At 33.9% G+C, this 15810-nt stretch overlaps 1 long non-coding RNA gene across 2 annotated transcripts in view; it reads right to left on the reverse strand.

Moving 5' to 3' along the window:
• Window positions 1-4252: 4252 nt before the first annotated feature.
• Window positions 4253-15810, reverse strand: part of LOC132691950 (uncharacterized) — a 68604-nt gene continuing 57046 nt past the window's right edge. For both annotated transcript variants that reach the window (XR_009616102.3, XR_009616101.3), the window contains 2 exons: window positions 9398-9454; window positions 4253-4419 (listed from right to left, as the gene is read on the reverse strand). This is a non-coding gene — a long non-coding RNA (uncharacterized LOC132691950). The remainder of the gene's footprint in view (window positions 4420-9397; window positions 9455-15810) is intronic.

A 15810-nucleotide genomic window follows, 5' to 3' on the forward strand; every position in this document is an offset into this window, starting at 1 on the left:
GCACACTGGTGCTACATGAGTAAACAACTCTGTCGTGTTTTGCATAGCTGCAGAGTTGTTATGTAAACCTAGGCAGGCCCTAGCAGAGGACACAGCAAAGGGAGCAGAGCAAGATCTTCCTGAATGTGCTGTGCCCATTCAGAGTGGACACACTCTTCCAGAGTGACTGGCAGGGGATGCTGATCTTTTGAAAGAATGAGGTAAAGCATGATTACCAATATCTGATCCTTGATTCACTTTTAAAAATAAACTGTACTACTTTAAGAGTGACCAAAAGTTCTGAGAGTCTTCTTATCAATAAGTGGGGTCTATGTCCTCTCCCTTGCATCTGGGTGGGTTTGCCACCAGAGAGACCACAAGACTTGACATTTACTGCCCATGGGCTTGTACTTATTAACATCGGTCTTAATGTTTTTTCTTAAGCTCTTCTTTCTGGCTTACCCCTTAACTCAGACAAATGAAACCAAAAACCACCCCTTAGGTGATGGCAGCTGCCCTGACAAGATCTCTTGTGGGCCTAGATCACCCAGACCTTTTGAGCTAAACCCCCAACTCACATCTGTGCAGATGCACCAAGGAGTGATGTCAAGAATGACCTACCATTACCTTTATCTTATAATAATACTAAGATTTCCACCTAAGGAGCCTCAGCCTCACTTATATACAATGTATGTATGAGCATGTTTCTTTTTTAAAAAAAATTTTTAACGTTTATTTATTTTTGAGACAGAGAGAGCATGAACCTGGGAGGGTCAGAGAAAGAGGGAGACACAGAATCTGAAACAGGCTCCAGGCTCTGAGCTGTCAGCACAGAGCCCGACGCAGGGCTTGAACTCACGGACCGCGAGATCATGACCTGAGCCGATGTTGGACACTTAACCGACTGAGCCACCCAGGTGCCCCGAGCATGTTTCTTTCAGGCACTTACAGGACCCTATGCCTTCTACATACAATGACAAGGCTTCCTTGTCTAAATATTCCTTTGAACCCTAAACAAAAGGACCCCTTTCATCCTCCTCAGGGAGTCAAGGCTTTGGAAGCTTGATCTCCTTATTTTCTATAAATAAAACTTTTCTTTGTGCAACAACTCACCTGGTGCAGTTTCTGATTCACCAAGGAGTGAATTCATTCATGTTGATTCTGTGAAAGCTTGACCAATAAAATATGGGAGAAAAGATGCTATACCAAATTTCTGAGCCCAGAAATTAAGTGACCAGTCGCTTCTAGTCCTGTCTTGTGAAATAGTCACTCTTAGAACACTGCATCCAAGCTGTGAGTAAGCCCAATCAGCCTATGGTGAGACCCACATGGAAAGCAAATTAGGCTCCTGGCCAATAGTCTAGTTGAACTCCCAGCCACCAGCCAGCACCCAACTTTGGTAACCATGTGAGCAAGCCATCATGGAAGCAGATCCACAAGCCCCTGCAGACACCACACAGAGCAGAGATGAGTAGTAAGTAATTATATCATATATAGCAACTTGGCAATTTTGGAAAGACCACTGAGTTAAGCACAGCTAAGAAAAAAGGTTCAAACATCTATATAACACAATAAGCATTGTCCAAAGTTAGGATAAATAAAAATAAAACATTTATCAGGTGGATGGGAACTTAAAATTATTTGATAACAAAAATTGACTCCCATCTTTGAAGTGACTGAAAACCACTATTTTGTCAGAGAAATATATTTTAATTTAAATAGTTAATCAAATAAAGTGTTGTAACAATTAGATACATATACATACACATGTCTCTATAAACCACACTATTATTGTCATCTTATACTACAGCAAATGTTTGCAAATTAAACTCTGAGAAAAAACAATTGTTTAGTTTCCCCCTAGCCTCTTGAGAAAGAGGACTGCAGGAAACCTAAGAGGCCTCATGGAAAGTCACTGGCACCCAGACCACATAGGGTTTTAAAGATCAAAGTAACATATGCAAACTCCACTGACTTCGGATGTTAAATCAAAACATGAAAGCCTTTTCATTCTTGAAAAACTCTATTGGATTTTGTCAGAGAATTTGTGTAGGAATTGTACTTCTCCTGTTTCTCTGTTTTAATTATTAGAGGTATTTGCATGAAAACAGGGTCTTTATTTTTAAGAGTTCATCTGTTCCTGCTGTGTTTCCCTCACTTGAAGTCATAATCCAGCATAAGATAAATACCAACAGGATGAGATAAACTCTTTAAAAGGCAAAGATTTTGTTTTCATGCAAATGATTCAAATAATGTTTTTGAAGTCAAACATAAGATTGATGGTATGCAAATAACATTGTCTGTAATATTTGTTCTGTAGAGTCTAGGATATTTTTTTTTTCCAGTCTTTGCTGTACAAAAAAAACTTAGTGTTCAGAGGACATAATAAACATTTTACTTATTAAGAGCCAAGATATATTAGCAAAAAAGTCAGTTATAATGGAAATGCAGCAAAATAGATCAAATATCACTTTAAATAAGGTTCACATCATGTTTAAGCTACACTTTAAATAAAAAAAAAATGTCAAAATAATTCTATTGTGACTTTGGAAAGTCCCCAAGCCGGACACAGGATCTTTTATAATAATGTGTCATTTCCTCATGCTTTTATTTCTCTAGATTTAAAGGTTTTTTGTGTCTCCTCAATACTATTCTGTCAAATACATTGAGAGATGGTTATTTCTTAGTCCACTGTCCATAGAATTATCTTCAATGTACTGGGTCAAAAAATTTATAGTGCATATATACTTAAGAACTATTGCAAAGATTTTAAGGACAGATCTTTCAGTTATAATTTCAAATATTTTATTTCTAAATTATAAATTATTATTAATATCAGTTAATAACTTCACTTGGTTTTTCAAAAATCTTGCTTGGTTTTTCAAAAATCTTTGGGAGAAAAGAGAGAAGATGTTGTTAAACCATGTTTTAAAGTGAGTGCTAATTAGAGAAGTTAAATCACTTGCTTAAAAGTCATGTGATTATGCAACATTACTTCTGGGTCTAGAATTCAGGTATTCTGGCTTTCAGACTCAGCATTTAACCACCACATTATGCATATGACAAAAGATCCTTGGAATAAATATAAAAAAATGAATAATAAAAGTAACAAAACTATAATGAAATATATATTTTACTATAAAGGTGTCAGAGTTATCATAAGCCTGAATCAAGAAGAAAGTCATTAATTAATAGTGAGTTCATTTGTTGTTTTTTGTTTGTTTTTATTTGAGAGAGGGAGAGCAAGACAGAAAATGCAAGAGGGGGAGAGGGGCAGAGGGAAGGGAAGAAAGAGAGAGAGAGACAGAGACAGAGAGAGACAGAGAGAGAATCTCAAGCAGGCTCCACACTCAGTGTAGAGTCTGACATAGGGCTCAATCCCACGACCCTGGGATCACGTGAGCCCAAATCAAGAGTTGGATACTCAGCCAATTGAACCACCAAGGTGCCCTGTGAGTTCATTTATTTTGCAAATGATAAGGACAGTTAGTTTATAGCTGGAATAGGGATTTTGAAATTATGGAACAAATACTACTTAAATATAAATGATATTTATATTTTGTTTCTATATGTCCTAAAAATACTTCAAGACATAACATTTAGAAAACATTGGTCTAGAAAGCAGATCATCATGATAGAAAAGCAAATGGGAATATGATTCTGCCTAGTTTGCAAATTAATTCCATATCTAGTAGCTTACAATCACTATCTTTCACTAACGGAATAAACGCACACAGGGATATCTTAGAAAACAAGGAAATAGTGTAATATGTTGTATGATTGGTTCCTCAGTCATTTGCTTCTTAAAAATGTAGTCAGAATGACAATCTCATTCTCATCCTCTCTCTCCCTCTTCCTCTCTTTCTGTCTCCCATCCTGAGTTTAACTTCCACTAAAGTTTCTGAAATTTAAATACAAAATACTTAAAGGTTATTATGATACATTATTCTAAAATTTTAAAAAAGTGTTGTTATATGGATAGCCTCCTAATGCAGCTAACCAAAATGTCAGTCTTTGGTCAGAGCTTACACAATGTCCAAGTAGTTAGTAGTTTCCTACAATTTCTGTCGAACACATAAAAGATGAGGGAAGTTTTTTTGCTAAGGTGATATCAACATATAATCTATCTCTTCTTATGAAATACATATATACTTCTTACACTTAAAAGAAGTTTGTATATGTGAATGTATCTGTTACCTACAGCTGAGTAACAAATCACCCCAGATTTTACTTGTGCATAACAATAATGATTTATTATTTCTCATGACTCTGGTTCTTCTGGTATCTCACCCAGATTCACATAGACAGCTTTCTTCAACTGGAGGGTTATTGAGGGGTAGGCTCAGCTGGAGACCTGGGACAATTGGACCCTTCTCTCCACGTGATTTTTCATCCTTAAGGAAGCTAGTCCTAGCATCTTCACATGGTGGCAGCAACATTCTAAAAGGGTAAGTTCCAATGTGTAAATATATATCAAGTTTCTGCTTGCCATATGTTTGCTGATGTCCCATTGACCAAAGCAAATCACCTGGCTAAGCTGGGTGTCAGTGTTGTTGGGGATGATCACTACATGAGGGCATTGCTTGCAAGAGGTATGGTTCATGGAGAGCCAATTTTGTTGCCTATGTACTACAGTGGGGAAAAAATGCTACTTTTAAATAAAACAACCTGTATGTTTAGAAAAAAATATTCTAAAGGAGTGTAACCAGATTATCTGAATGCTTTTACAGTGAGGCAGCTTTTAGGTCAGGGCAAGTCACTATTATACTATTTTGCAATTTATTTTATATTTATAATAAAACATAAAATACTTTATTTACAATAAAAATAAATAGCAAGAACTTTTTAAAGGAAACCCACTGACTTTAATTAGAAGGAGGAAAATATAATTATTATTGAGCAATCATTATGCACTTGGTACTTAATCAAATAGAGTATATATATTCTCACTTATTCTAATAGACAACACTGAAAAATTTTTTGTTAAATTTAATTTGTTAATGAAAATTATAATCTTGAATGCTCACTTATTAAGTATTGTGCCCAAGTATTTTCATTATTTTGACTAATATTCTGAAGACATGACTTCTAAATTAAACCAACTGTAGTTTAATGAGACATTCACACTCTTTTCCTTATAGTTCTGGCTTCAGCAGCACATATACTGAATTTGGAACACATGCTTTCTTTCCTTATAATAAAATCACTTAGGATTTGAACGAATCCTTTACTGCTACTCTTGAGTAGCAGAGACCCAGAATAACATTGGCTTCAACAAGACAGGAGTTAATCTCTTTCTCAAGGAGAAGTTTGGACATAGGCAGTTCAGGGTTGAGCTCTCCTGCTCTGAGGCTTAGGTACCCAGGTTCTTCAAGCTTATCATTACCACCCCTACAGTATAGCTTGCTGCAGTGGAAGCTGGGAAATGCTGACTAGCCTTTTTCCTTAGTGTTTATTCACTCTTTCTGTGGAGAGAATGGACACTGGATATCAGGGGACATGGGCAACCTTTGCTTTACCTTATAAGCAATGACCTTATATGCTTTACCTTGTATGCCCAATCTCTGGGGTCAGAGATTATTATCCCTAATAGTACCCTTAAAATGGATGATTTCTCTGAGTGATACTAATTAACCTATAATTAGGATAAAAACACTTGGCCTTATTAGAACTCTATTCTAAACATCATGTTTCACGCTATCGAGAAAGTTGGTGCATTTGCAACTACAGAACTAGCTATGTTGAATTGTTATAATAGGCACAGTCACTATTACTCACTGAAATTCACATGAACAGGCAAGAAGCATCAAGTAGAAAGTCAGACAAGCAATGTCTCAGGGAATGAAAATGCACTAAGACGGTTGGGGAGGGGCTAATAGGCAACAGGGGTTGGCTTAGAAAGGAAAGTGCTAGGGGTGCCTGAGTGGCTCAGTCAGTTAAGCATCCCACTTACGCTCAGGTCATGATCTCAAGAGTTCATGAGTTTGAGCCCTGCTTTGGGCTCTGTGCTGACAGCTCAGAACGTGGAGCCTGCTTCAGATTCTGTGTCTCCCTCTCTCTCTGTCCCTCCCCCACTTATGCTCTGTTTCTCTCTCTTTCTCAAAAATAAATAAAACATTAAAAAAATTTAAAAAAATAAAGAAAGGAAAATGCTCCCTTAGACTGGTGAATTATAAGGAAAAATTTTTAAAAAAAGGAGAAAGGAAATTTTCTAGTAAATTAAAACTAAGGGAAAATGTTATTACTCTACCTTTGTGGTAAAGGTGGTTCATTGGTTTTAGATATTCATTTCACATTGACTAAATGACCACATGATTTATTAACTTTTCATACCACCTTTCTCATACATTTATTCAGAAATCCCTACAAATATATACATATTGGGTTCTCCTTGACACTGTAACCAGCTCTAGCTCAAGACCATCATTCTTCTGGGCATCCAGAATATACCAGCGCCACTAAAGGAGACGAGCTGGACCTGACCCACATCATGTCAAGGGTCTGCCTCAGGGAAGGAAGCCAAAGAATTCTAAAAGGTTAAGGTAGACCACATTTTCAAAAAACACCTGCCACAAATTACAATTGTAGCATTTCCTCAATTCATTTTAGGCACTTCCAAACTTTCTCAGGTAAATTTGATTTATTCAGTCACTTCATTGGATCACACTGGTTTTACCATGGAAACTACTTCAATTATTCAAATGTTATCCATAGCTTTATGAATGCTGAACACTAGTCTCTGTCTAAATAACATCATTCAGCCAGTTAGTGACATAACCAGCCCCTGAATGAAAGAAATTTAGCTGCTGACTCCAGACCCATGCAATGACTGATTCTAAAGAAAATGCTTAGTTTCCACTATAAATCTCAGTTCTTCTGTCAACTACGATGACTGAAACTCTTGTATATTTCTTCAAAACAGCCCTGCCACACTCCCTGTTGTGCTGATTGTTCCAAATTAGAGATCTGCTGCTTCCCTGTGGGCATCCTGTAGGAACATATAGATTTTCTATTGAGCTGCGAGGGCTTCACATCAGTTTTGCACAGTAGCCAATTTAAGCAGATTGGAGCATTATATGCAATCCTACTGCATAGTCAGCATTGGAATTGTCTTACTAGGATGCATATGATTAGGAAGAAGTCCTATCCCCTGTCACACACAGTGAACCAGTGTGACCTGCCAGAAAGAGCACAGGCTGAGGAGCTTACTGTGGCCTGACTGTTCTAACTCTCACTTCTCCCATCTATAAAACTAGGAGGATAATGCCTAACTTTCGTGATCACATGAATTAGTGAGAACACATGTAAAATACCTACCAGAGTATCTGAGATAGGATACTACTCCTCATTTATTATTACAAAAAGGGAAAGATCCTTGGTTTAGAGAATGTTGAAAATCAAACATTTTTCTTCAATACTAATATTCAAAATTGAATCCTGTTAAGGCTGTCAGTGATCCTGATATTATGGGCCCTCTTGTATAATTAAAAGTAAAATCAATGATAAAGAATAGTTTTAGGAACTTTAACAAATTTCTGACTTTTTTCATCAGGATTACTTTTTTTCTTCTCAAGAAATGTCAATATTCAAAATCTCTTGCCTGAAGCACATTTTTAATTTGCCTTAGGATAATCCAGCACTATTTGAAATGTGCTTTAATCACTTTCTCTCAAAAGCATCCATTCCTTTCTGATCTTTTTACTAAAGATTTCAAAAGAAAGAAAGAAAGAAAGAAAGAAAGAAAGAAAGAAAGAAAGAAAGAAAAAAAAAAAAAAAAAAGCCTGAGAAATTTATTACTATGAAAACCTGAGCTAGTGCCTAAAATAGAAACCAAAGTGTAAATGTCTGTATTGAATATATTGAGTATTCCTATTGGAGCCCTGTGGCAAATATTTAAATTTCATGATATGAAAATTAAATAGAAATGTATCTAAAAGCAGACTGGGGTAGTGTAAAGAGCCGAGGCTTGGAACTGGAGAACCCAAGTAGGATTTATTCATTAATTCTAAAAATATTTACAGAGTGCTTGCATTATGCTAGACAATCTAAATATTATGGTGAGCATGACTGTATTTCCTGCCTTTATGTGTTCTATGTCTTGTGGAGAAGATAGTATACATACAATTGTGAGGTGTTAAAACAAAAGTAAAATGGATTGTCAATTTATAATAGATGTACCAAAATGATTGTAAGGAATCAAGGAAATCCTTCTGAAGAAGTGTTTTCTAAACTAAGACCTGAATATTGAGAAATGATGAGGAATGGAGAGTGGAGACAGCAGATGAAGCAGAATGGAAAGGTAAATGTTTTTTTCTACAGAACAGTGTTTCATAAGGAAGTGACATGAGCATATTGGCACTTTAAACTATGCTTTTGACTGCAGACAGAAGCACAGTTCAAAGGCAACAAGGGTGGATGTAAGGAGATCCATTAAGAGCGTCTTGCAGTGGAACAGGTAAGGTATAAGCTAGGTGACAGCCATGTAGATAAAGAATGGTTGGCCCTTTGCAATGCTAAAATTGACTTCTGTAGAGGACTTGATTCTTCATCAATCAGAATGAAAAGGATGAACAACAGGCCAAATATGATGTTCAGCACTAAGACTAAGGGGTTGAGTGGACAAAGATGCAGTTTACTAATCTAGAAAACACAGAATAATGGAAAGCTTGAGGTTGAAGATGATAAGATGCCTTCAAAATACTCAAGGGAAGATGTCCAGTAGGCAGTTAGTTATACAGGTTTGGTTTTCGCTCAGGAGTCTGGGCTGAGAAAAATCTCAAAAAGTTCTTACAAGACTACATGGCACGTAGTCAACATTCAATAAGTTCACCTATGTTTATTAGTAATAGTATTATGAGTTCTATCACTATCAGTGTATAGAAATGTAACCATTACCAATACGCAAAAGACTCCAAGAGAACCAAAGCCAATCAGTCATAAAGCTCTTTTACTCATTTTGAAATGGTGGTAAATTTATACTTGATGAAAATATAAACATAATCCACTTTATTTTAAATAAGCAAAAATGCTATCTTCATATGCCTCTGAAGTAAACATCAGTACTGAGGCTAATGTTCATCTTGGACTCCAAGTCAAAAATTCCATTAATCGCTCAAACTCTGGTAACATACTTTTTCCCCTGTGGTTAATCAGTTGCTTTTCAAAGTTTATCAGGCCTTTGCTTAAATCTCCTCCAATAATGGAAAGTGAGATCATCAACCTTGGAGAATAAGAGTTTTCTATCATTTTTCCCTCAGAGAATACTTACTTACACAAACACCATTAAACAAACAAACAAACAAACAAGTCTTTGTAGAAGTTCAGGAGTCCCGCAAAGGAGTTTCAGCACACTCTTGGAGAAAAAACAAATTCAGGATTAGATGCATTGAAGAGAATAAGAGGAACAGTTTCACTTTACCTGTGTCACCCTTCCCTTAAGGCAGCATAACATAGACACCAAAGCCATATCAGGAAACTACAAGAAAAGAAAACCAGAGGTTATATCACTACTGAATACAGATGCAAAAATTCCCAACCAAATTCTACCAAATGAACTCAACAGTACTTTAATAGGATCATACACCATGATCAAATGGGATTTACCTCTGGGATTCAAAGATGTACAACATCTGTAAATCAATCAGTGTGATATATTATATATAATATCAACTATTATATATAATATGAACTATTATGTATAATATGAACTATTATGTACAATATGAGCTATTATGTATAATATGAACTATTATATAAAATATGAACTTTTATGTATAATATGAACTATTATATATAATATGAACCATTACATATAATATGAAATATTATATAATATGAAATATTGCATATAATAAGAAATATGATATATCATAAGAAATATATCATAAGAAATATGATATATCATATGAAATATAGTATGAAATATGATATATCATATGAAAGAGGATATATCATATGAAATATATGAAATAGGATATAGCATATGAAATATGATATGTGAGAAAGGATATATCCTATGAAATAGGATACATCATATGAAAAAAGTATACATCAGATGAAATAGGGTATATCAGATGAAATCTCATATGAAATATGAAATGCCATATGAAATATAAAATACCATATGAAATATATGCCATATGAAATATGATATACCACATGAAATATGATACATAATGAAATATGTTATATCATATGAAATATGAAGACGAAAGACATAAGTTATTCAGTTATGTTTCATTTGTATACCTCCTTAGATATACGAACAACAGTGACCACAAAATAAGAGGAGACAATGTAGATGCATGTTTTCTCAGACAGGGTGTTTTGCCCAAAGCTAGATTCTCACGCATTTTCTCGTCCTCTCTTTACCTACCCTGTCTTCTGTTCTCATTAATCCCAAGGTTTAAAAACTGTATTTAGTTGGATGTCTTTGAATTTTCTCTACCAGATGCTTCTAACTCCCCTGAGCTACAGACTCTAGACAGACACTGTCACTCTTACTTAGATCTTACTGGAAACCTCATCCTAGACATGTCCTCATGCCAATTCCCAGGCTTTCCTCCTGATTTCTCTGTAGCTCTCACAGAAAGAAAGAACAATGAGATTAAAGCCCAAGTCTTCATGGAAAGCCTTCCAAGCCCTTCTCTGTATCCTATGACCTGCATGTGTTCCCAGTGCTAGAGGGCCTGAACCAATGCCAGGATATGAAATATGATATGTAATAAGAAATATTATATATAATAAGAAAAATTATATATAATAATAAGTATTATATGTAATAAGAAATATTATTTATAATAATAAGTATTATATATAATAAGAAATATTATTTATAATATGAAATATGCATACTATGAAATATTATACATACTATGAAATATTATATATAATAATAAGTATTATATGTAATAAGAAATATTATATACAATATGAAATATTATATATAATAATAAGTATTATATGTAATAAGAAATATTTATAATATGAAATATGCATACTATGAAATACTATACATACTACGAAATATTATATATATGGAGACATAAGACATAAGTTATTCAGTTATATTTCAGTTGTATACCTCCTTAGATATGCAAACAACAGCGACCACAAAATAAGAGGAGACAATGTAGATGCATGTTTTCACAGACAGACTAGTTTGCCCAAAGCTAGATTCTCACAGATTTTCTCATCCGCTCTTTACCTACCCTGTGTTCTGTTCTCATTTAATCCCATGGTTTAAAAACCGTATTTAGTTGGATGTCTTCTGAATTTTCTCTATCAGGTCCTTCTAACTCCCCTGAGCTACAGACTCTAGACAGACACTGTCACTCTTACATAGATCTTACTGGACACCGCATCCTACACATGTCCTCACACCAGTCCCCAGGGCCAGTGGCCCTTTGCTTTCCTCCTGATTTCTCTGTAGCTCTCACAGAAAGAGATAACAATATGAAATATTAAACATAATATGCAATATTATACGTGTTATTAAATATTATATAATATGAAATATTATACACAAGAAATATTATATACAATATGAAATGTTTATGCAATATGAAATATTATATATAATATGAAATATTGTATATAATATGAATATACCCCATTAATAAACGAAAGATATAAATCATATGATCATCTGAATAGATTCAAAAAAATATTTGACAAAATTCAACATTCTTTCATGATAAAACTCTCAACAAATTGGTTGTAGAAGGAACATACCTCAACATAATAAAAGCTATATATGAAAATTTCACAGTTAACATCATACTCAGTGGTAAAAGTTGAAAGCTTTTTCTCTCATTTCAGGAACAATGCAAGGGTGCACACTCTCACTACTTTTATTCAGTATAATACTGGAATCTCTGGCCAGAGCAATTAGTCAAGAAAAAAAAAAAAAACAGGTAAAAGGAATACAAATCAAAATGGAAAAAGAAAAACCATCTCTGTTTACAGATGACATGATCTTATATATAGAAAATTCTAAAGACTCCACCAAAAAAATTGTTAGAACTAATAAATTTAGTAAAGTTTCAGGATACAAACCAACATACAGAAATTAGTTGCATTTCCATACACTAAACAGTGAAATATCTGAAAAAGAGATAATAAATAAAATATACAATAAAAACAATAAAATAATTAAGAATAAATTTAACCAAGGAAGTGAAATATCTGTATACTGAATACTATAAGACTTTGATAAAAGAAATTAAAGAAGACACAAATAAATAGATATCCTATACTCAAGTATCAAATGAGTTAATATTGTTAAAATGTCCATACTGTTCAAAGACATTTGTAGATTTAATGCAATCTCTACCAAGATTCTTATGGCAGTTTTTATAAACATAGAGAAAAATTCTAAAATTTGTATGAAACCATAAAAGACCTTGAAACCAAATCAATCCTGAAGGAAAAAAAAAAAAAAAGGAAGCTAGAGGCATCAGACTTCCTAATTTTAAGCTATTATTACAAAGATACAGTGATCAAGACAATATGGTACTGGCATAAAAACAGACACATAGGTCAATGGAACAGAATTGAGAGCCCAGTAATAAACCCACTGTATATGGTCAACAAATATTTGACAAGAGAGCCAAGAAGATTTGTTGAGTAAAAGAGAGTCTCTTCAATAATTAGTTTTGGTGTGTTTGGATATTCATATCCAAAAGAATAAAATTGGACCCCTATCTTACATCACTTAAAAATTTATCTTGAAATGGACTGAAGATTTGAATATAAGATCTGAAACCATAAAACTCCTAGAAGAAAACACAAGGAAAATCTTCTTGACATTGGTCTTGAAAACAGTTTTTTGGTTATGACACCAAAAGCACAAACAACAAAATAAAAAAGAAATATGTGGGGTTACATCTAATTAAAAGCTTCTATAAGCAAAAGAAACAATCAACAAAATGAAAAGGCAACCTATGGAATAGGAGAAAATATTTGCAAGCCATCTCTCTGATAAGGTGTTAATATCCAAAATATATAGGGAACTCATACATCTCAACAACAACAGCAGCAACAACAAAACAACAACAAATAATCCAATTAAAAAATGTGCAAAGGACCTGAATAGAAGACATACAGATGGCCAACAGGTACATGAAAAGATGATCAACACCACTAATAATTAGGAAAATGCAAATCAAAACCACAATGAGATATTACCTCACACCTGTTAGAATGGTTATCATCCAAAGTATAAGAAATAACAAGTGTTGGTGAGAGTGTAGTGAAAAGAGAACTCTTGTGCACTGTTGGTGGGAATGTAAACTCGTATAGCCATTATGGAAAACAGCCATGAAGTTTCCTCAAAAAATTAAAAATAGACCTACTACATGATCCAGCAATCCCACTTCTGGGTATATATCGAAAGGAATTAAATCATTATCTTGCAAGGATATCTGCACCCTCATATTCATTGCAACCTTAGTCACAATAGTCAAGAAATGGAACCTAAGTGTTCATCAATGCTTATCAATGGATTAATGAATAAAGAAAATGTGATATATATATCTACATATATATACACACATATATATAGGTATATAGGTATATATATGTGTGTATATAGATAGATATATATAGGTATATATATATATATATATATATATATATATATATATATATAGGTATATATAGGTATATATGGGTATATTTATATATGGGTATATATATATATATATATATACACCTATATATATATATATACACACACCTATATATATATATATATACATATATATATATATATATATATATATATATATACACACACACACACACACACACACACACCCTAAAAAGAAGGAAATCTTGCCATTTGTAACAATATGGATGGACCTCGTGGGCATTATGCTAAGTAAAATAAATCAGACAGAAAAAGACAAATACTGTATAATCTCATATATGTGTAAAATCCAAAAAACATTGAACTCATAGAAACAGAATAGAATGGTGGTTGCCAGGGGCTGGATGGGAAGGGATGGAGACATATTGTCCAAAAGGTATAAACCTCTAGTTGTAAAGCGAATATGTTCTGGGGATCTAGTGTGCACTATGGTGACTAGAGTTAACAATACCGTATTATATACCTGAAAGTTGCTAAGAGATTAGATCTTAAATGTTAAGCACACACACGCTCAAATGATAATTATGTGAGGTGATAGATGTGTGAACTAACCTTATTATGGTAATCACTTTGCAATAAATGCATGTATCAAATCATCATGTTGAACACCTTAAATTCACACAAGATTGTATGTTAACTATATTTCAATAAAGCTGGAAAAAATAAGATAAAAACCTTTTCCATTAATGACAGCCATAAAATGGCAAAAAAAAAAAAATCTTAATTTCCCAAAAGACACAGAATCAAGTGCAATGTATGCAAACACCTGGGAAGGTTAGTTACTATAGCTAGGGCTAAACTGAGTATAATTTTCTAAGATCAGTGACATCATAATACCAAAATTTGTGCCATCTCTTTAGACACTGAGAGTTAGATATACATAGAAATATATCTAAACCACGGGCATAAAGTGACATGAAGGATTTCAGTTTCCATTTACTTTCTGTTGTTGGAGTTTGTATTTCCTTTCCTATGAGCTAAACTCCATTTCCAATAATCTTGTGTTAGTAGTGCTAGCAGGAGGACTGAGTAGATCATACCAGCCCCATATTTCAGACATTGTCCACAATATTAGGAGAAGAGATAACCAACAAACACAATAATCCTGGAACTAATGACCCAGGGGACTTGTGAAGTGTGCTGACATAGGGTTACATTGTAATGAGATCATTTAGAAAAACTGATGCTCTGGGTATCAGCCTTTTGTTTGCTCCACAAAATAAGACCCTCAGCAGAAATTTCTGGATTGGAGCATAGATTAGATTCTTAATTCAATGAAGAATTTCTTACCTCCCAAATAGCAGGACCAAGTATTTTTAATATTTAAAAATTTTAGCATTTAAAAGTAAACATTTTATATTTATTTTTTGTCATCAATTATAGTTGATAATCTTATTTTCATCATCCATCATTTATATAGCTAACTTACAAAAATCATATTTGGTCTTTGGTAAAAAAGCTGGCATTTTTAAATGCTCTGCCATAAAATTCAGTATTTGATATGCATTTTTTCCATTAGTTCTGCCCTAACAACATGAGTTTCCTACAAAGGGATTCCATATCACTTGTAAAAAACTTTGAACTATTAGAAACACTGTAGTATATTTTTTTTTTTTTTACCATACAGCATCTAACCCGCTTCGTATGATAATAATTTGATAAATTTTATTTGAAAACCTACTAATGTCCATCATTAGTCCCCACGGACTGCACAGGACTACCCACTCTCCTCAACCTGTTACCAAGAGTGGACATATGACCCAGACTTGGACAAGTAAAGCATAACATTTCTCTAAGCCCAGGGATTAGCTTAATGGCCACATGACAAAATCAGATTCAGTAAATTTAGCTCTGGAATATGTGTGGACCTATCTACTGGGGAAAGAAAGCAAGTTCTCTTTCATGTCTTCAGTACATGAAAACATGATACTGGTGGCAGCCAGGATTGTCCCTACATACAAAGAAATGTGATCCTGATGATCTCTAGAGCCTCTGGATCAAGCTGTCCCTCATACTATCCCTGGACTTTTTCATCCCATAAGTCAATATTTTACTACTATGCTTTCTGCTTAAACCAGTAAGTACTTTCTTTCTTTTATAACTAGAAGAATACTAACTGATACTATGTAATTTAATCTTAAGAGAGACATATGAAGAAACTTCAGAAAGCAAAACAAATT

The sequence above is a fragment of the Panthera onca genome, chromosome B1 (assembly GCF_046562875.1).
Source record: "Panthera onca isolate mPanOnc1 chromosome B1, mPanOnc1 haplotype 2, whole genome shotgun sequence".
In the NCBI taxonomy this organism is placed as follows: Eukaryota; Metazoa; Chordata; class Mammalia; order Carnivora; family Felidae; genus Panthera; species Panthera onca.